This window comes from Mesoplodon bidens (assembly GCF_964165515.1).
Source record: "Mesoplodon bidens genome assembly, contig: HAP1_SCAFFOLD_448, whole genome shotgun sequence".
Lineage (NCBI taxonomy): Eukaryota > Metazoa > Chordata > Mammalia > Artiodactyla > Ziphiidae > Mesoplodon > Mesoplodon bidens.
The window spans coordinates 125265-145872 of NW_027671777.1; the positions used below are offsets into that span (position 1 = coordinate 125265).

The window sequence follows — 20608 nt, forward strand, 5'->3', positions numbered from 1 at the left end:
TCAAAAAAGAAAAACAACAAACTTACATGCCATGATCAATGCACTCTACAACTCTGCCAAAGGTCCCTTCTCCCAAAGTGTTCACGATTTCATCTAAAGTGAGGGGGGAGAAAGAAGTGTAAGTACATGAGTACAAATTATCAGTTATTCAAATAATGAATGCTTAAGTGTGGAATTTTTTCAAATGCTCTCTATTAAAGCATAATTAAGGTTCCAGCACTCAAATTATTTTATTTTCAGCTGCTACAAAAATAATTTAGATAGAGCTATCTTTCTTGCTCTAATCTCAAATTCCACTGATTATTTTGGAACTTTAGAGTAGAAATATTTAAACTCTATAGAAAAGAAGAAATACAAAAGAACAACAAACAAACCCACAAAAAAAAACAAAAAAACAATGAAGAGTTCTTTAGCCCCCCGCTGACAAACTATTCATAAAAAGATTATTCTGTCTGCAAAGTTTAAAAAGTGTTGAAAAATATTCTATACATCTTGCTTTTAGAACGTCTCCACTTTGACAGATAAGGTAACCCTCTTCATCATCTTCTATACTCCTGGATCTTTTCCTTTGGTGGCTCTTCTGGAACGGCAAGTGGGCAGCACCAAGATCGTCCTGCCAATCAATATAGCAGAGTGAATTCAGGGCAGAATACGCAATTCATTCAGCGGGCAGATATTCAGGCATTCAGATAAGAACCAGGCCACGAACAGTTGGCAGGAGCAATTTCAAATTCAGTCCCCAGAAATTCACAGGACACAGTTTATGTTACAGAAGAAAAACATGGCAAGATTTTCAGATAAGTTACTTAAAGTGGCAATAGAAAAAACAACACAATTGTCTCTAAAATACTGACTTAATTGAAGTCTGAAATTTAAAGAATGCAATGTCATGATCTATTAATCTCGTTATAAAATAGCCTATGCTGTGAGTTGAAATGTCTAGTTTGGCAGGAAAATGTTTTAAAATGTCAAGATTAGTACAAATTGATACTGAGCAATATTTTTAAACATACTTATTAAAATAAAAGGGGAAAATAAAGGCTAATGTCAATGTTTGATCTAATCAATGATAGTTCTAGTGAAGAAAACTTGGGGAGGAAAATAATAATTCATAGTTTACTGCAAACAAGTGAAGATTCATGAGTGTAAAAAAAAAGGGCAGGCTTTCTGGACAATAATTTCCCCTTCAGCACCCACTTTCAGAACTCCAATGGAACTAATTGCAGATTGTGCTATACACAGGGTAAGTATCCACCAGTGCAACTTTCTACATTTGTCTCCAAGTACTAGAAAAGGGGTTTCTTTTAAAGTAAAAAATGTTTAAGATGAAAGAAAAGATGGGTGCTTCATCTTTTCATATGATTATGTTATAAAAGATAAAAATATTTTTAACATTAAAATCAAGAACCTCATGATCTGGTCTGCAGAAAATGAGTAAATGTGGGCAAATGAGGACTTACTAATAAATGCAGATAAGTTGTAAGAATTTGGAAGTTTCCTTTAAGGATTCAAGTAATATAAACACAATTATATTCATATAGTATTATAAACTTTTTCAAACTTATTGGCTCAGTAAGAGCTTTTACACACAAATAAGTATCCACCCAAAATAAAAACAAAATCAATCATACCGAAAGTGACTGATTACTTGAACAGTGTCTATTACACTTCCTTTTAGGACTGCTTCTCCAGCTTCGGACTGAAGATTTACTGCAGTGAATTCGATAACTGCTTTCAACATCTGTGTGATAACGTCTAGGAACATATCCTTTGCAGTAGTCATTTCTGTATTCATCAATGTTAGGAACGTATCCTTTGCAGCAGTCACTTCTGTATTCATCAATGTTAGGAACGTATCCTTTGCAGCAGTCACTTCTGTATTCATCAATGTTAGGAACGTATCCTTTGCAGCAGTCACTTCTGTATTCATCAATGTTAGGAACGTATCCTTTGCAGCAGTCACTTCTGTATTCATCAATGTTAGGAACGTATCCTTTGCAGCAGTCACTTCTGTATTCATCAATGTTAGGAACGTATCCTTTGCAGCAGTCACTTCTGTATTCATCAATGTTAGGAACGTATCCTTTGCAGCAGTCACTTCTGTATTCATCAATGTTAGGAACGTATCCTTTGCAGCAGTCACTTCTGTATTCATCAATGTTAGGAACGTATCCTTTGCAGCAGTCACTTCTGTATTCATCAATGTTAGGAACGTATCCTTTGCAGCAGTCACTTCTGTATTCATCAATGTTAGGAACGTATCCTTTGCAGCAGTCACTTCTGTATTCATCAATGTTAGGAACGTATCCTTTGCAGCAGTCACTTCTGTATTCATCAATGTTAGGAACGTATCCTTTGCAGCAGTCACTTCTGTATTCATCAATGTTAGGAACGTATCCTTTGCAGCAGTCACTTCTGTATTCATCAATGTTAGGAACGTATCCTTTGCAGCAGTCACTTCTGTATTCATCAATGTTAGGAACGTATCCTTTGCAGCAGTCACTTCTGTATTCATCAATGTTAGGAACGTATCCTTTGCAGCAGTCACTTCTGTATTCATCAATGTTAGGAACGTATCCTTTGCAGCAGTCACTTCTGTATTCATCAATGTTAGGAACGTATCCTTTGCAGCAGTCACTTCTGTATTCATCAATGTTAGGAACGTATCCTTTGCAGCAGTCACTTCTGTATTCATCAATGTTAGGAACGTATCCTTTGCAGCAGTCACTTCTGTATTCATCAATGTTAGGAACGTATCCTTTGCAGCAGTCACTTCTGTATTCATCAATGTTAGGAACGTATCCTTTGCAGCAGTCACTTCTGTATTCATCAATGTTAGGAACGTATCCTTTGCAGCAGTCACTTCTGTATTCATCAATGTTAGGAACGTATCCTTTGCAGCAGTCACTTCTGTATTCATCAATGTTAGGAACGTATCCTTTGCAGCAGTCACTTCTGTATTCATCAATGTTAGGAACGTATCCTTTGCAGCAGTCACTTCTGTATTCATCAATGTTAGGAACGTATCCTTTGCAGCAGTCACTTCTGTATTCATCAATGTTAGGAACGTATCCTTTGCAGCAGTCACTTCTGTATTCATCAATGTTAGGAACGTATCCTTTGCAGCAGTCACTTCTGTATTCATCAATGTTAAGAACGTATCTTTTGCAGCAGTCACTTCTGTATTCATCAATGTATCTCAGGTCCCGATAATATCTCTCAATCAAGAACCTTGCTTCTAAATAATGACTGCAAACACATTAAAGGATTTAAAATTACTCTTTTCATTCTAGAATGCTTTAACGTTTAACCACATTTTAATGTGGTTAAAATAAAACATTCTCTCAAGAATTCCTGGTTTCAACAGCTAACTCAATAAAAGAAAAAAATACAAATTGATGTATTAGAATTTATACTTAACTCACAAAACTTAAATAATTTTACTTTAACCAACAAGCAAATGGGTACATATATCTCTATTAATATATACTGCTATGAAGGAACAAACCTTGGGTCAAATCATTCAACATATTCAGTGTTTACTTGATTAAGTGTCCCTTTACCTTCTGGTGAAAGTTAAGACCAAAAATTCACAAAACTGCTCTTCTGAAATTCATCAATCTTATGATATATGCATCTGTAACTAAGCTCTCTTCCTTTTTGCAGAGCCACACACAACATGAGGCAGGCAAAACAGGATTCCTTTCCTTCTTAATGTAAGTTAGGTATCTCTGGCACACAGAGTTCTTTCACAAAAGGTGTATTAGAGCTAAAAGGAATCTTAAATATATTTCAGGCCTTTCATTTTACAGATGACTACACTGAGATCCCTAGAAGGAAAACGATTTGCCATGGTTGTAGAGCACATTCTAAATCCTATTGTATGTGCCAGTATTATTATACACACCACCTATTCCATCTCCTCTCCTCTATTTCGAGCTTCCTGTATCTTTCTGAGAAATAGGCAACACAGTTTTTGAAGGCTGCTTCATGTGCCAAAAATATCCAAAATATATGCCCCTCAAATGAGAAAAGGTTCTTGTCATTGCTTGCTTAGGATTTCCCAACCCCCTACTTCCCTTTGCATTTTGAATTTCCTGTCACTCCTGCTTGTGAAATAAACAAGAATTCAGGGAAAACAGCATCATCTGGTGCCATAGTGCTTACCTTCTTTTTTTATTTTTTTTAATTTTTTTGCGGTACGCAGGCCTCTCACAGTTGTGGCCTCTCCCGTTGTGGAGCACAGGCTCCGGATGCACAGGCCCAGCATCCATGGCTCATGGGCCTAGCCGCTCCGTGGCATGTGGGATCCTCCCGGACCGGGACACGAACCTGTGTCCCCTGCATCAGCAGGCGGACTGTCAACCACTGCACCACCAGGTAAGCCCCATAGTGCTTAACTGCTGAATCTACAGATCCCTTTGAAAATCTAATTGAGAGGTATGGACCCTCTTCCCTAAGAAACACACAAATGCGTAAACAAAACTTGGCAAGGAATTTCAGAGATCATGGACCTCAGGAAGTCAATGGATTCCAGTTAAGCAGCCTTGATTTGATGGAAAGAAAAAGACAGAGTCAACTGACCCAGTTTCCTGTCCCCCTCTCTACCTGGGATGAGTATCCTTTCCAACAGTGGGAAGCTTCAAGAGGGATGCACGTGGAGCACTGAGGGAGAGAGGGGACACCTGCCCAGTCAGACACACCAGCTAAAATAATCCTGACAAGCAATGGAGTGACAGATGTTAACTAGACTGCCCTCACTAACCTCGTTCTTTTTCCCAGAATATGTGGTCATTCTTTTTTCTCAGGAGGCTGGTTTATGCAAAAATAAAGGAGAAGCATCTCTAAAACTGCTACTCAACAGGGCTGGCATCAAATCCAGGCTGGGGAGATGCAGAAACCCCCTTTCCCCAGTGTCAGCCTTAAGTTCTAGCCATTGGAGAAACAACTCAGGATATTAGGGTCTAAATCTGGGTCTAAGTCAGGGATCTGATCAGTTGCTTGGAACCGTTAAGGGAGAGACCTACAATACGTCAAACTAGAAATTACCATACTCTAAAGGGCATCTGTTTAATTCTGTAAGACATCCTTCCCATAAAAGTCTAAAATGTATCGGAAAACTCTAACACTAATAATCCTTAGCGGGACTAGTGCATGAAATTAGAGCTGCTGATAATCCATAAATAATCTATAGAATAACAAACATGGAGTGAAGTAATACTATGAGGATAAACTAAAAAGATGAGGACCTCTTCAGCCTACAACAACCGAGCCTTAGAGATTATATAAACAAAGTCTACAGAATTATAAAGGCTATATGGACAGAGTGAATAGGATGAACAGACTGATTGAATTTCTAAAAATAGTCACTGAATGTCCAGTGAATATTTCACTGTAGTTCTTTAAAACAGCCAAGACTAATGAGGCTATGGGCATTCGTTTCTATTTCCACACAGGTCCTGTGGAAGATAAAAAATATATGAGGCAAAATCCCTGCCAACAAATAACTGTTCAATTTGAGATTACTCACACAAAAATAAAACAAAACTCAACCATGCAGGAAATGCCGAAAGCCTGGATATGAGTGCTTAGGAGAAAAAACTCATAATGCTTAAAATGGTCAGGGAAGATTTCGTGAAAAAGAAGGGAAGAGTTGCATCTTATAGGGACATCAGGATTTGGATAAAGTAGGAAGTAGAAGTGGTGCCAGGAAAGAAAAATGGCATATGACCATCTTACATTTATAGAGTACTTTTAGCCAGAATGGTTTAGAGATGAGTTTGTCTACATGTTACTTAGGAAATAGTAAGTAGACAATTTCAGCAAGAGCAATTTTCACATAGGGGAACATAGGCAAATAAATAAGCTGGGAACAGATCATCCAAAATCTTGCATGCCAGGCTAAAGGGCTTAAAACAGTGTTTCTCAAAGGGTGGTCTGTTTATTAACAATATCGAAATACTGAATTTTTAAAAATGAAGATCCCTGGACCCCAGGTCAGACTCACTGAATAATCTGGTAATATGCATTTTAAACATACCTTCAAAGTGATTCTATTCACACTAAAGTTTGAGAATCACTGGTTTAAGGCTTGATACTCTATGTTACAACAAGACATTTAAGGATATAAAATGTGTTCACAGTGTTCACAGCCACATCAGTCTTCCTGTGTAGAATTAATTGATTAAGCTTGTAGGAAGGGAGCAATTCACAGGCTACTTACAAATCAGAAAGAAAAGACACTCTGAAATATATAGGAAAAAAGGTAAGATAATTGATATACAATAAAAGCGCTGATAAATCATAAGAAAAATATGCTTTAATAGAAAAAATAGGCTAAGAATACAAAAATAATGTTCACAATCAACTAGACTTCAATTAAAAAAATATTCAAGTGTTCAATAAGCACATGACAGAGGACAAATTCAGCAGAAATTTAAACATTCAAATGAAAAGAAAACACTATTCTTGGCATTTCAAAATACACAAGACTAGTGACAGCATGTCGTAGGGAGTGTAACTTGGTACAAACTTTCTAGAAAAATATGTGGAAAAATATGTGAATATGTAGCAAGAGCCTTATAAGAGGTCACACCCTTTCACTTGAAACTGTCCCTTCTTAGAACCTATTTTCAGGAAATATTCAGAGGCAAAGATTTGTATACAAAGATATTTTTCAGAAGAAATAACTTTACATCCAAATGAGGGACTAGCATCCTACCAAGAGTACCTTCTTTATATGCTTCTGTATTTTTCATTTTTTTTCCAATAATTTTACAAAAGAAAAACTCTTATGAAGATTTGAATCTTGAAAAAGACTATTAGATTACTCCAGATTACGGAGAGCAATTACCACCAGACATCTCTGGTGCCAATATCAAAGAAGAAACTATTGGCCTAGTGGTTATTGCACTGACTCAGTATCATCTTGATGTGGTTAATTGTGAATATGAATAACTGTTCATCATTCATATCACTTCCTTGCGACACATACAATGCATAATAAATCCATGAATGGTTAGTACTATATGTTAAGGCTTACAGAGTATTTTGTAGTTATCATAATATAGGGTACAGATATTCTTGTATAATACATTAATTAGCTCAGGTCATTGAAATCCTGGCATAGATTCTCCCTCTTCCCTCCATATGATAGTGTGTGAAGAATGATTAGTCTGCACTGATTAACAACAAGCTCACTGTTCTACAGAACAAGTCTGTTTTGGCATGGAGAAGGAAAAAAATTGCATACTGTTTTTTAAATAACGCCAGTTGGCTAATTTAGAAAGCAATCTGGCAAACAGTCCCAGTGGAACATCTGCACAAAACAAGGAGAAAACATAGAACCACCAAAAACAAATGAGAAAGGGAAATTAACGGAGGACAGAATGAAAGAAACTCTATTCACCTAGGCTTTGTTTAATCATTTAGGAACTTGAAAAATTCCTTCAATTCTATATAAACGTAGTACCTCCAAATTTTACACTGGTAAGAATACAACAGAACAGGACACATGCCATTGGAAATTTTTAATGAGGTCCTTCTTACAACAGCCAAGCTTCTAAAAATCCCAAACATATCCACTGGCCTTATCTACAAATATAACCTGTAGAATACAGTATAAGCAACTAATCCCCAACACACTTTAACATTCTCACACACCACATGCTATTTTTCCATCTGGATGAACTCCTCCCGACCCTTCATTAGCTCTCATTTGTGGAACCCTAAATAAGTGCCCCAATGTACAGCTCTCCCTACTACATACAAGTTAAAGGCACACACTGGTCCTTTAATCACTTACTTAACTTTCGTGTGTCTCATTTCCCACAACTATATTACTGGCAGCTGGGACTCCAGCAACTGTTTCCTACAGCTCCCAAATGTACACAGATATGTGAGAGTAGGAACTCTGTTCTATTCACAGCAGTGTCTAGCATATAAGAGGCACTCAGTAAATATTTTCTGAATGAGTATTTGTTGACTGATTTATAAAACAATCTGACAGATGAAAGCTATATAAGCTAATGACAAGTCATTACAACTATTAGTGTTAAAATGGTACTAGTTCAAGCGTAATTTACCAATAAGATTCTTTAAGCTGGTGATGTGGTTTACAATGTCTGTTCTCTTGTGTACTACTGTGGGATCTCCTTTTCCGTTTGTGACTTCCACTGTAGCTTTCATGTCCCCAGCTTTCTCTGTTATCCCAGTCAGGGCAGTGAGTTCTTCTGGAATGCCTCATCTGTTAATGGAAATGAAAAGTGAGTTGTGGAATTTACAGATGGTTATATTTAGTAAATAAAATATTTCACATTAATATTAATTAAATAGAAAAAAACCAGCACATGGGGTCATACAGGTTCTAAAATCTTCATAGGTAATGGTTCCCAAGGCATGGAGGCACTATCCCACTGGTATGTCAGATGATTCTAAGTGGCATACACACCTAGTACTAAATGATAACACTGTGAGACCTTAATGCATTTTCTTTTCATTCTTCTGGATAAATTCTCAGCTTGGTGCATATCTTCAACTAACACTTGCTAACTGCCATTTTTAAAAAAAGAGTCAGGATTCAGGCTTACAGCCTTCAGTAGACAACAATATCTAGCTAGAAATTAATAACTTTTTTGGTTTTATTTTTATCATTACCTTCTTTCTATGGTAAATTATTACTAATCTCTTAAGTTATTGATATAGTCAAATTATTAAGTTATTGATGTTAACTTTAAATGTGAACTAATTTAAAACAAATATCGCAAGTGTCATGCAGCTTTGTTGAAATACTGTGATACAAATAACTGAAGTCAGAGAAACACTTAGGGATATAATATAGGAGATGACTGTTTATTTTCAGATCATCCTGCAACCATTCTTAAAATTAAACATATTTGTTGTAGATCTGGGGTGACTGAAGAAATGAACCTATAAGGATGAATATGGTCACACTGAAATCAGATAATTGTGACAATTCCTTGGCTCCAACTACATCCTCACAGGTTCCATTCAGGATCAGGATCTGTGTTCTAACAATGTCATCCCATTCTGCCTCTTCAAATCTTAATTCTTTCACAAAGCAGTTAAGTTTTTAACAGTGATGTCCAAACTGTTGAAGAGGGTGAGGTTCACAACTCAGCAAGGAGCTGAAAACAGGTAAAATGGAGCAAAACCAACTTAGTTAACCTCCTTCAGTTAGCCCAAATGACTCAGTAACAAGCAAACAAATTCAAGTAAAAAATTTAAAAGATTTCAAATGAATTAAAAGACTTTAAAATGAGGCATCTCCTGGGAGGTATTCCCTAAGAAAATGTAGGTATCATGCCATCAGGGACCGAAGCCACCAAATATTTAGATCTTTTAACTCACTTCTCTTGTTGATTCTTAGGTCCAACAAAAATCCTAAAACTCTAGTCAGGGTTCTCACTGGAAATTGATAAGTGAGCATTCTGATTTACATAGTCATTTGAATATGGGAAACTGAAATAAATGACATTACAAATTAACCTGAGCCAAAAGACCATCAGAAAAGCCATCAAAAAAATTATATTTCTAGTGGAATTCTTCTAACCCTTCAATTACCCAAATTATATTTTAACCACATAGGAACTCTTTAAAAATGTTTAGTTAAGCATTCTTAAATCATAGCAAGCAAAATTACAACATCTGATGACTGAGGTTTATTACTATGATTATTATAATGCATTTCTTGCAAAACACGTGTGTCTGCTTCAGTTTTGTTTTTTTCCTTCTACTATCAGTAGGCCATAACTAGCTCACCAAGGCAGAATTCTTAAATAACCACAGTTATCAATATGCAAGTATTAAAATAAGCATCTTGGGAGAGCCAAAGGTTTTTATTTCTCTAGCCAAGTTCATTACTTTAAATTTAATTCAGCTGTTAGGAAGCTGTCCCCCCCCCACCACCACTACTGTTCAGAGATATTTTCTCAGGGGGCCAAGAGAAGAATCCCAGATCCAGGTTATACAGATTAGGTTCCTTCGCATACAAAAAAAAGAAAAACTATCTAGAATTATCACACTATTTCTTAGTAACAAAGAATCCTACATGTTAGAATCATTGGACGTCCTTCAATAAAAACATCAGATACAATAAACATCAGATGTTTATATCCATCTTAGAAACCTGATTCTCTACTGCCCTTTAACACCCTATATTACCCGACAATTTGACGTTATCTATATAAAAATATCTATATAGGTTAAAGTTATGATTAGATGGCTCCAAGAGTACTGTATGTAATGGATAACAAGAAGCCTGTGGGTGTATGTATGGAGCACAATCATACAAAGATACCTATAAAATAAGACCAGGTGGTTGACGTGGTCAGTTTGGAGCGCTGTTTCCTAAGAATAGTATAAGCATTTCATGGTTACTTAAGTAATCAAGGACAGGGTGATCCAAAAGTATCAGAAATGCACATCTGATGCAACAATACTATGCTCCACTTTAGGAAAAAAACAGTTTGCACAAAGGATGAGCCTCTCCGTATTGACCTCTCACAAGCACGAGCTAAATTCCACCACCTGGACTTGCAAACTAGCAGTTCCTCAGACGCCCAGTCCCCACCCCCTGCCTCTCCACCAGGGCACCTGGCCAGGGCCTTTGGCACACTCAGAGGCAGAAGTCTGACCTCGGAAAATCCCAGAATGCTACAAACGGCCGAGGCCAGGGACCCAGAGTAAGGCTTGATCTAGGACAACACTTGCCCCAGGAGGCTCTTGCAGGGTCTCACTCTGATCGGCGGGACGGGTCACGGGCCTAAGGAGCCGTGATATGAGTGGCCTGGCCTCTCTGAGACGAGTCAACGGCAGAGCCGAGGCCTTTCCGCCCTTGGATTTTAAATCTACCATGACACCGGGGCAACTTTAGGTTTCAAATGCCACGAGCAGAGCTGTGCCCCGAAGAAACCCCGGTCGCCGAGGCCCCGAATCCCGTCGTTTTTCTGACACCTAGCTTTCGAGACCTAAAAGACTGGGAAACCGCCCAGCCCAGAACACCCTATCCGAAACCTTACCTCCTCAAAAGCAAAAGGCCCTTTGGTAAACTGTCACCAAACCGCCGTCTTCTCTCCCTGTCGCTGCAACAAACACCCTACAAAATGGCGGCAAAACCATCTCCCCAAAACCCCACCGTCGGCCTCTAGCGCCACTTATATAGGACGAAGGCGCCTATGTAACAGAGCTCCCGCGCTCACGCCCCTCCCCTAAGGGGCGGGGTCAAGCGTGACGTCAGGGCCGCACCCGGCCCTCCACCGCGCTGCTGCGTGGGCAGAGCAGTCCCGGCCCCGAGATGTGCTGTGGCTGAGGCGACTCCTTAGATTGTTTTCGTTGCAGGAGAACCTGGGTGAAGTCAGGAGGAGACGACTTAAGCCTGTGGCAGGTGTCTGCTGCTACTCGAGGAGTTACTCTGAATGCAGCACCTCTCAGCAGAGCCAACCTTAGCTCCGTTCCCTGCTCTCCCGCCCCAGTGGGCCGCAGCACGGCTGAACTGTCAGGCAGAGCCACCGTGCAATAGACAAACCCCTAACCGGCTCGGTGCTAGGCCCAGGCTGGTGCTGGGGTTAGCTCAGTGAACGCGATTGTGTAGTCCAGCCCGCTTGGAACGTCCTGTCTAAAAATGGATTCTGATAAATAAGATGTCTTAGGAAACAAGCTCAGAGGTGCTTATCTTTTTAAGGCCTGTGTTCCTGATAAAAACAAAAAAATAAGTTTCAGTTGAGACTCCTTACAAAATTTTTCCTGTTGTGGTCCCTGCCTCCTGGGCAGATTCGGTAGCTGGAAGTTTCCCTAACAAACTTTTCCCCATTATTTATTCCTGTGAGTCAGTTTTATTTAACCAATGCAGAGTAATGTCTGAGAGCTAGTGAGCCCCGTTAAGGGGCTTGCTTACCTCAAATAAGGTATTTCACAGTTCTAAGGATCCCCAGACAGTTTCCCTTTGTGAGCGTGTAGAGTGAGAAGAGAGAAGAGGGCCAAAATCTGAGCCCTGGGGAGCACTTAAGGGACAGAGGAAAAGAGCCTGAGAAGGAATGATCAGAAGGAGAGGAGAACCAAGAGTTTGGTGTCAGAGTAAGCGAGAGAAGGGTTTAAATGAGGGAAAGGCTGACAGTGACAAATGCTGGGAAGGAGTCAGGTAGGGTTGGTCCTGAAAAGTGTCAAGGGGATTTTGTGTTCTGACAAACATTCAATGGATAAAAGAGAAAGTCAGAAATCAGATTTGGGAGGGCACGGTTGGACTCTTGCAGGCATAAATCCAATAGCATGTGGGTTTGTACCTTGTACCTTGTTAGGTGAAAGGAGGGCCCTGTCATTTCATGATCTAATATTGTAGAAAACTTGTGCCACCTACTTTGGATAAATTGAATTGTTATGGAGATTGTACCCCATGTTAAGAAGTGAAGAAGTGAAGTTGAAAAGATAATTGGAAAATTGGAAGTGAAAATCCTTTATGCTGTAAATGAAACAGACGTTATTCTCCTCACCTGGAATAGCCACCATTTATGCATCTACAATTGTAAATCTTACCCATCCTTTGAGGTCTGTCTCTAAGATGCTATCTCTGACTACATGAGTTCCCACCCATCTCCCTGCTCTTGACTACTCTGGTTAGAGATGAGGTCCTTAATCAGTTGGCCAAGGCACACTGGTGTGCCTGGAACCACCAAAATATGATGACCAATTTTGCCCATAGTGTGAAATGTATTGGTTCTACAGTTGATTACACCTACTATTTCAGGGACATCTATCAGTTGGAATGTTTATCTGAGTAGACTGGGCCATCTTGCGAGGTAAAGTGGGACTCAGCTTGAGGCATATAGAGGCATAAATTAAGCTGGCAGCAAAGAAAAGTTCCCATTTTATCCTGGCACATGAAGGATCTTTGTCTTGTGAGGCTAAAAGAGAATGTGGTCAGGACAGTGCACAGTTTTGCTCAAACAACAATATAAAGTTAAAAGACAGCCAAGTGGAAAGGCCCCCTACAGAGGGATTTATAGACATCACAAAACAACGTTACCCAGTAGTGGAGTCTGCTTTGTAGTTGCTGCTATCTTATTTTAGTGTCATTTTGAATATTCAAGTTTGTCTGCCACTTAAATATTAAGGTCTAATATTTGAAAGTGTGTCATGATCAGGAGGAGGTCGACATGTATGGTGCTCCTATTTACTCTCTGTGGCTTATGTGCTTTGACTGGAGACAAGGACTTGATTTATACTCTCTTTGGTATCTCAGTGGTACAACCCAGTACATATTTGTAGGTTGTTTATGGAAGCTGCTTTTGGTTGTTTTGCTCAGTTGGGTTAAGTTGGATTAAATCAAAGGTTGAAATTTACTCCCAGAATCCCTGGGCCAGTTGGCTTAATAATCTTACCTGGCACCTTAACCCTTTCTATTAAGTCAGTTACCTGGAAAATGAATACCTTGTATCAGAGGATTTAATAAAAAGTCTGTCTAATTTCTCAGAATCTACTACTAACACCCTAAAAACTGTCTAATCTGGTAACTTTGTCTTAACACAAGAACAAGTATGTCTAAGAAATCCTTAAGTTAAACCATATATAAAGAAAATCTTAGCTTTGAAGAGCAACCAGAGGAATATTCTTATCATATATTCTAGCACAGACATTCTACAAGTTTAACTTCAGATATAGGAAACAGTCATCTCTGAAAGCAGAGTTCCAGAGTAAAAGTCTAAATTGTTGTGTAAATTACGTTTAACAAAAGACTGTCAGCTATATGGAGAAATCTTTACAAAGGTATAAACCTTTATGGGTTTATAATTTCTAAGTTGCTATTACTGATAATTACCAATCTGTATTTAATTAGATTTTTTGTGTTTTTAGCTATCAATTAAATACTCATGATGTGCTAACTACTTTGTATACATGATCTCATTTAATAATCTAAACAACACTGTAAAGTGATCATTGGTTACTTGCTTGCAGTCAAGTTATCAAGTACCAGAACCGAGATTCAATCTCAGGACTTACTTGCTCCAAAGCTCTTGTGTTTAACCCGTTCTACTGGCTGCTTCAACTCATACAGCAAAGTACAAAGCAACTTACTTTACTTAGTCATTAGGGAAACCAGGCTGAGTTCATCTTTCAGCAAGATCAAAGGAGTTCGTCTTAAAAAAAGCACTTTTCAAGGTGATATATCATCAAGGGCTCCTCATGATGAAACAATGACTCAGTTTATCTCCAGCACACCAAGGTCATCAAAGGTCCCAGGGTGCCTTATTCACTGTTCAACAGCAAGTCACAAAGGGTCTCCCATGCATCCCATGCTGCCTAAGATGGATAACATCCCAGGTTTCTCCAATATTTCCTGAGACTGGTTGTGAGGAGAGTCACACAGCACACCATGAAGCAGGATCTAATCATCAAACAGTGCCAGAAACATTCCCTGATACACAGTGCACTTTGCAGTGTATCAAAGGTGGGGAATGGAGGGGTGCCAGGAGTGATTTAATTCAGAGGTTCTTTTGGGAATAGGATAAGCTGATCTTTCCAATCTCCTTGTCAATTTTCACTACCTCTAGTGAAAGGGCTTTGGAACTAGGTTAATAAATTAGTTTCTCAACACCTGCTACCAATAGTCTCAACTACCAGCCATCCAGTGAAACCACTGAAGGGAAAATATATTTGCCTAAGTAAATTCCTAAGTTCTAAATTTCCTATGAATATTGTAGAATCCTACATAAGCATATGAAAACATGTAATATATATTTGTCTCCAAATCTTCTGGGGTTACCTTTTATTTTAATGTATAAATATCAAGCTCCTATTTCATGTAATTGTAGGAAGTACAGTATCCTTCAGAGTATTCTGATGATTTCTATAGAGGTGTTAACTTCTCTGGTGGCTTCCTGTCACCTCTCACTCTAAATTCCCATTCCTGGCTCTATCCCTCAGTTCCCTTATACCATCTCATCTGCAGTTGCTGTCCTTGCTTCATAACATTTTGTACCAAGTATTGACACAGTCTTCTCCTTGATTCTCCAAAGACTAGGTACCTTTTATGAGGAATAGGCTTAAAATTTTGAGAATACCAGAGGGTGGGTACAGCACAGAAACAAAAAGAACTGAAATTTTGTATCAGAATTCACAATTCTGAAGGTCCCAATCATTTCTTATCACAGATAATTTCTTACTGGCTTTCATCTCCTTAGGACTCAACTAGGGGAATGGATATAAGTAAAATGGATATATACTACACATTAGTTAAAAGCAATGAACAATTTTGCTAAATTTATGCTAAATTGACATATAGCAATATAAATAGACCTAAAAAGTTAATGCTGAATGAAGAAGAAAATGTGATTTATAAAACAATATCATTTAGGCAGATATTTAAAAACTGCAACTACACCACATGTTTTCGAGGATACGTATATATTTAAATAAATGTTAGAGAGTGGATTGGAAAGACAATATATTAAATACACTAGAGACGTGCTTCTCAGAGTTCTGAACTTTAGCCTAGGAGACCATTTAGGCTATGCACTCAGTTTACTTTGTAGCTTTGTTGCCCTGGGTCTAATTTTCAACACAGTCTTCCCTGTGGCTACAGGAGACAGCTGAGTCAATAGTGTGCCTTAAGTTGACAGCTGGCTGACCTGATCTTCTCAGTTTCCATTTTCAGAGCTTTTAAAACAACTGACCAAAGGCAGACAACTCAATAACTCTTACAACTGCAATTGTCCCCATACTATTCAAGTGCCTCCAGCTATTGCATAAGCTGATGTTTCACTTCCATCTGAACCTCATCCCAGTTCACCACCAGTGAGGGTTTTTTCCTGGACCCAAAGGGCTATGTTCTTTATTCTGTTTCACCACCTTCTCTCTCTTAGAAGCAACAATAAGGGACATCCTTGCCTTATTCCTGTTTGTAAAGGGAATGCTTCTAAAGTTTTAGTTAAGTTTCATGTTGTAACTTTTCTTCTAAATGTATTGTGGAAATAGGTCATGCCAATTAATACTTATATATAACCAATCCTCATTATTGATGGATTCAGCTACTCATTAAAATTTATTTGTAACCCCCCAAATCAATACTCATAGTGCCTTCATGCTTATTCATGGGCATGAGCAAAGCAGCAAAAAATTTCTCAATGTGTACATTCCCAGCTGAAGTCAAGCAAGGCAATGCTCTGCCTTCTTTTCCAGTTCTCATACTGAAAAGAAGTGCCTTTTTCACAGTCTATTTAATAGTACATTTTTGTGCTTTTTATTGGTGACTTCCCTGTTTAAAATGGCCCCTAAGTGTGGTGCTGAAGTGCTATGTAGTGTTTCTAAAAGCAAGAAAGTTATCATGCACCTTATGGAGAAAATATGAATGTTAGATAAGCTTCATTCAGACATGAGTAATAGTGCTTTTGGTCATGAGGTGAATGTTAATGAATCAACAAGGTTTATTAGATAAGGTTTGTTTGTTTGTTTGTTTGTGTTTGCGGTACGCCGGCCTCTCACTGTTGTGGCCGCTCCCGTTGCAGAGCACAGGCTCCGGACGCGCAGACACAGCGGCCACGGCTCACGGGCCCAGCTGCTCCACAGCATGTGGGATCCTCCTGGACCGGGGCATGAACCCGTGTCCCCAGCATCGGCAGGCGGACTCTCAACCACTACGCCACCAGGGAAGCCCTAGATGAGGTATTTGTCAACAGAAAACCACATTTCAAAAATTATGGGCTGATTGGCTGATGAAAGTATTGTGAACCAGAGGCTCACAGAAACCCAACCTTATTTCTCCTAGGAGTGATGAGTAACTAGTCACCAATTCAGTGTTTTCAGCAACATTATAAAACCTAATTCCTGCAAATAACGAGAATCAACTACATATATTAAAATAAAAGAAACATTACATGGGACATACTTCTACTACAAAATAATTTATTGTTTATCTGAAACAAACTCTACATATCTAAATTACATCTCTTTAATTATGTTTCCCTGATGGTTTGGATCTCAACAGTTCCTGGTTTTGTAGAATTTGCTTAGACATTTAATGCAGTTATAATCTGTGTTCCATTTAAATTGTACATAAACTTTCATTTTTTTAAAGTTTTTTTAATGTGGACTATTTTTAAAGTCTTTATTGAATTTGATACAATACTGCTTCTGTTTTTGTTTTTTTTTTGGCTGCAAGGCATGTAGGATCATAGCTCCCCGACCAAGGATTGAACTTGCAACCCCTGAATAGCAAGGGGAAGTCTTAACCACTGGACGGCCAGGGAAGTCCCTTATTTCATTCTTTTGTCCACTACTATTCTTTAGTGAAAAAAGACTCTCATAATCAGCATTATGACCCACTATAGTGAACATGTGTTGGCATAAAATTGATAACTGAGAATTGACCTTCCAATTTGATTTGTTGAAGTGCATAATACTATCTATAAATTCTTCAGTATTACTTAGCATCTCTTCATCAAACTCTAGGTAAAAAAAAATAAAGTTTTTCAAGTAATAAAATCCATTTCAAAAGATAGTCATGGCAATTTCATAAAAAATACCTACGTCAAATGATAAATCCTTTTCCATTTTTATGAGGTCCCTCTTAAAAAGTGTCTTGACACTTAACTCTCTAACACCATACACAAAAGTAAGCTCAAAATGGATTAAAGTTCTAAATGTAAGGCCAGAAACTATCAAACTCGTAGAGGAAAACATAGGCAGAACACTCTAAGACATAAATCACAGCAAGATCCTTTTTGAACCAGCTCCTAGAGAAATGGAAATAAAAACAAAAATAAACAAATGGGACCTAATGGAACTTCAAAGCTTTTGCAGAGCAAAGGAAACCATAAACAAGACCAAAGACAACCCTCAGAATGGGAGAAAATATTTGCAAATGAAGCAACTGACAAAGGATTAATCACCAAAATTTATAAGCAGCTCATGCAGCTCAATAACAAAAAAACAAACAACCCCATCCAAAAATGGGCAGAAGACCTAAATAGACATTTATCCAAAGAAGATATACAGACTGCCAACAAACACATGAAAGAATGCTCTACATCATTAATCATTAGAGAAATGCAAGTCAAAAGTACAATGAGATATCATCTCACACCAGTCAGAATGGCCATCATCAAAACATCTAGAAACAATAAATGCTGGAGAGGGTGTGGAGAAGAGGGAACACTCTTGCACTGCTGGTGGGAATGTGAATTGGTAAAGCCACTATGGAGAACAGTATGGAGGTTCCTTAAAAAACTACAAGTAGAACTACCATATGACCCAGCAATCCCACTACTGGGCATATACCCTGAGAAAACCATAATTCAAAAAGAGTCATGCACCAAAATGTTCATTGCAGCTCTATTTACAGTAGCCCAGAGATGGAAACAACCTAAGGGTCCATCATCCAATGAATGGATAAAGAAGATGTGGTACATATATACAATGGGATATTACTCAGCCATAAAAAGAAATGAAATTGAGCTATTTGTAATGAGGTGGATAGACCTAGAGTCTGTCATACAGAGTAAAGTAAGTCATAAAGAGAAAGACAAATACCGTATGCTAACACATATATATGGAATTTAAGAAAAAAATGTCATGAAGAACCTAGGGGTAAGACAGGAATAAAGACACAGACCTACTTGAGAACTGACTTGAGGATATGGGGAGGGGGAATTGTAAGCTGGGACAAAGCAAGAGAGTGGCATGGACATATATACACTACCAAACGTAAGGTAGATAGCTAGTGGGAAGCAGCCACATAGCACAGGGAGATCAGCTCCGTGCCTTGTGACCACCTGGAGGGGTGGGATAGGGAGGTTGGGAGGGAGGGAGATGCAAGAGGGAAGGGATATGGGAACATATGTATATGTATAACTGATTCACTTTGTTATAAAGCAGAATCTAATGCACCATTGTGAAGCAATTATACTCCAATAAAGTTGTAATAAATTTGTAAAAAAAAAAAAAAAGAATTCCTGATTGGAACGTATGCCTAATTTGTTTATTGATAATTTTCACTTGAGGTAATCAGTTAGATATCCTATCTTCACTAGGTGACTAGACTCTGTAGGAAACTTCTGCCTGACCTCTCCTGAAACCAAGTTTCTACAAGCACATGTACATCAGCACAAATAACAGCAGTTTCATTCAGAGATGATGAATCATGTCTTCAGGCAAATAAGGACATTGGGAAGCTTGTTCCTAGATGTTTCTTTGAATTATCTTGCTCCTGTTGTCTTATATTATTTGCCTTTATTAAAAGCGTTATATGATTATGTTCAAAAAATTAGAAATAAATATATTTTTTAAATAAAATTAAAAAATAAAATTAAAAGATAAAAAAAAATTAAAATGTAAAAATTTCCCTGGTGCCTCCGCTATTATTGTCCTTGCCCCCACAGAGAGCTACAGTCAACCCCTGACTCCCCAGGAGGCCCTGAAAGACCTCTAGGTAGGTCTCTGGACCTGCTTTGTCGGACCCACCTCTGCGTGTGTTCCTCTCACCAGCTTCTGCTCCTGAAGCTGGCCTGGAGCATGTGTGCTAGTGTAAGCCATCTGGGGTGCAGGCTCCCATGGGCATGGCCACAGGGGACGGCACAACCCACTGGGACCTTCATGGCCAAAGGAGGCTTTGGAGGGGGATGGCTCACAGCCCACTGGGGCCTGCATGGCCAAAGGAGGCTTTGTCGGGGGCAGCACGCAGGTCACCAGGACCTGTGCTGCCTGGCGGAGGCTTTGACTGAGGTGGGGGTGGGGTGTTCCTGTTATTTGTTTTGGATATATCTCATATCTTTTTTTGTGCCTCTGTCCTCTTTTACTTTCTTCTTTTGTGTTAAACAGATATTTTCAAGTGAGGAATAAAATATGCATTTTAAGTTAAAAAACAATTTCAGATTAATGTTAACTTAATTCCAATATTACACAGAAACTGTTCAAATATGTTTCTCTTCCTACTCCCCCCTTTGTGCTATTTTCATGTAAAGTATATCTTTAACATTATGAGCCCAAAAATGTTTTATAATCGTTTCAGGATACGTGCTGCTGAAGTGAGCACTATAATTATTGTTTTATGCAGTTGTCTTTAAAATTATTTGAGGAGAAAAGGGTATGCATCATATCAATAGAATAAAGGATAAAAACCACTTAATCATTTCAGTAGACACAGGCATTTGACAAAATTCAATGTGATAAAAGCACTCAAGAATCTATGAATACAGCTTCCATTGTGGTGCAGTGGTTAAAAATCTGCCTGCCAATGCAGGAGATATGGGTTCCAGTCCTGGTCCAGGAAGATCCCACATGCTGTGGAGCAACTAAGCTCATGCACCATAACTATTGAGCCTGCGTTCTAGAGCCCGTGAGCCACAACTACTGAAGGTCATGTGCCTAGAGCCCATGCTCCACAACAAGAGAAGACACCACAATGAGAAGCCTGCACACCACAGCGAAGTGTAGCCCCTACTCGCCACAACTAGAGAAAGCCCATGAGCAGCAATGAAGAACAAATGCAGCCATAAATAAATAAATAAATAAATAAATAAATAAATAAATAAATAAATAAATAAATAGAAGGAAACTACGAATACAGGGAAACATCCTCAGCCTGATAAAGAGCACCTAT

General features: G+C 38.6%; 1 pseudogene across 1 annotated transcript in view; it reads right to left on the reverse strand.

The window, feature by feature from the left end:
* Positions 1–20608, reverse strand: part of LOC308611065 (dual specificity protein kinase CLK4-like) — a 147577-nt pseudogene that overhangs the window by 17072 nt on the left and 109897 nt on the right. The window contains exons 4-9 of the transcript in view: positions 8085–8245; positions 7253–7318; positions 3179–3249; positions 1632–1785; positions 490–580; positions 27–93 (exon numbers count right to left, since the gene is read on the reverse strand). The product of the transcript in view is annotated as a dual specificity protein kinase CLK4-like (transcript). The remainder of the gene's footprint in view (positions 1–26; positions 94–489; positions 581–1631; positions 1786–3178; positions 3250–7252; positions 7319–8084; positions 8246–20608) is intronic.